General features: G+C 34.2%; 2 non-coding genes across 2 annotated transcripts in view; one reads left to right on the top strand and one right to left on the bottom strand.

The window, feature by feature from the left end:
• TRNAT-UGU (transfer RNA threonine (anticodon UGU)) overlaps positions 1-18 on the top strand; it is a 73-nt gene extending 55 nt beyond the window's left edge. Inside the window, exon 1 of the tRNA in view lies at positions 1-18. This exon is cut by the window's left edge and continues 55 nt beyond it. This is a non-coding gene — a tRNA (tRNA-Thr).
• A 1283-nt stretch (positions 19-1301) lies between these two features.
• Positions 1302-1388, bottom strand: TRNAS-GGA (transfer RNA serine (anticodon GGA)). The gene has a single exon. It is a non-coding gene; the product is annotated as a tRNA-Ser (tRNA).
• Between the last annotated feature and the right edge of the window lie 1112 nt (positions 1389-2500).

Below are 2500 nucleotides of genomic sequence, written 5' to 3'. Positions count from 1 at the left end.
CGATTCCGATAGCCGGCTTTTCTCCATTTGTTTGATTTTTTACATAATTTAATTGATAATGTGAAATCAAAGTGAAAAACTTCTTTCCCTTTTCCCAAGGGTCACTGATCTATTTCTATTATTTCGTAGGAACTTCCAATTATGAATAAAAATTGGATTGGAGGAGTTCGGTCTCTGTAGAACAAATCAATTAAGATAAGAAAAGAACCCTAAATTTTTATTATTTTAAATTCTTTTTATTTATATAATACAATTATTTATATACAATAAGGTACGGATATTGATACAATTCCTCTAATTATTTATTCTTTGTAATACTTCAGTAAATTTCGCTTAATTTATCATATTTTAGTTTAGTTTTAATTTTGTTTTATGAAATTTCATAAAAAATAAGGAGTCTTTATGTCGCGTTACAGAGGACCTCGTTTCAAAAAAATCCGTCGTCTGGGGGCTTTACCGGGGCTAACTAGTAAAAAGCCTAGAGCCGGAAGCGATCTTAGAAACCAATCGCGCCCCGGCAAAAAATCTCAATATCGTATTCGTTTAGAAGAAAAACAAAAATTGCGCTTTCATTATGGTCTTACAGAACAACAATTACTTAAATACGTTCGGATCGCCGGAAAAGCCAAAGGGTCAACAGGTCAGGTTTTACTACAATTACTTGAAATGCGTTTAGATAACATCCTTTTTCGATTAGGTATGGCTTCGACTATTCCTCAAGCCCGCCAATTAGTTAACCACAGACATATTTTAGTTAATGGTCGTATAGTAGATATACCAAGTTATCGCTGCAAACCCCGAGATATTATTACAGTGAGGGATGAGCAAAAATCCAGGGCTCTGATTCAAAATTATCTTGATTCACCCCCCCGTGAGGAATTACCAAAACATTTGACTCTTCACCCATTCCAATATGAAGGATTAGTCAATCAAATAATAGATAGTAAATGGGTCGGTTTGAAAATAAACGAATTGCTAGTTGTAGAATATTACTCTCGTCAGACTTAACCATAACTAAAATAACAAGGGTTCGGGCAATTTTGCCCCCTTCATTTTGGCTTAAGTAAAGGGACCCGGGGTAAGTAAGGTAAGGGGTTTCATCTGGGGATTTTTCTCTTATTCATGTATCATAGATCGGTAGGGTATTTTCATTCCTTGTCGATTTTGTCCAGTATTTTTCGTACCACAGAAATTCGGGGTAGGAATAGATAATCTATATCAAAGAAAGGTCTAACTGTTGGAGTATCCATTCTTATTTGATGCATTGCAGTCAGTAACATTGGTGAATTAGTTGACGAGTACGGAAAGAGAGGGATTCGAACCCTCGGTAAACAAAAGTCTACATAGCAGTTCCAATGCTACGCCTTGAACCACTCGGCCATCTCTCCTACATAATGATTATGGCCCAAAAACCGAGTGAATAGTGAGTCATTCATATTATTTTGGATAGGTATTATGTACATTCAATTTTAACTCTAAAAATAGAAAACTTTTCATCAAAGAAAAATACTTCCTCCGAGGCTGGGGATAAAGATAAATCCTTTTGGGAAAAATTGTAAAATAAGGATATATATCTATTCATGTTTGCGAAGATGGTGTTTCCGCCCTTTCTAATATTTATACCGGATTAAATCACTCAATTGAAACGAATCCAATGATCGATATATTTTTTTTAGACTGTGTTTAATGGATACCTTTAAATCATGATTCTATTTAGTTTACACTATTATTCAATTTTCATAAAAATTATAAAATTTCTTTCCAGTTTTAGATTTTTCAACAACAACTCTTTACTCCAACTTCTTAACCCATAAATTTATTCCAAATTCATGAACCGCCCCCGGATTTTTTTTATTGATTCCTGTCAAAAAGAAACAATTTGAGTAAAAGGTCTTACTTTTTAATGAATCCGTTTTTATGTTATTTCGTACTGCACAATTCCTTTGTTTGTGGGATCATTTTCTCACGAAAGGGAATTAAAATAAATTATAGAATGGATTAATACACCTATGTCTAGATCTGGGATAAATGGAAATTTTATTGATAAAACCTTTTCAATTGTAGCCAATATCTTATTACGAATAATTCCGACAACTTCGGGAGAAAAAGAGGCATTCACCTATTACAGAGATGGTGCGATTTGATTATTTTTTTATTTTTTTTATTTTTACCGCTCTCGGTCTTAAGAGAAAGACAACATTATTCGGGATAGGAAGAAAAAAATTATGGAAATAAATCTACGCTTGTTGAAGGTGAAGTTTGTAAATAAAACAACGCCTTCTGTCGTGTATCCCCGATTAATGCAGCCTCAGATGCTTCAATTGTCGATTCTAGAGTATTGAGCGAAAGGTTACACCTATGGGTTAGGTCAACCCTACTCCACTAGTACCAATAGGGTGCATAGGGGAAGAAGCACTACTCCTAGGAATCAACACACGAAAACTTTGTTATAAATTATCCCTTTTCCTTATCAGGATCGGGACTAACAATGGTTGGGACA

This window comes from Prunus mume, linkage group LG8 (assembly GCF_029339155.1).
Source record: "Prunus mume cultivar Tortuosa linkage group LG8, ASM2933915v1, whole genome shotgun sequence".
Taxonomy (NCBI): domain Eukaryota; kingdom Viridiplantae; phylum Streptophyta; class Magnoliopsida; order Rosales; family Rosaceae; genus Prunus; species Prunus mume.
This window is presented reverse-complemented; position numbering and strand designations above follow the sequence as displayed.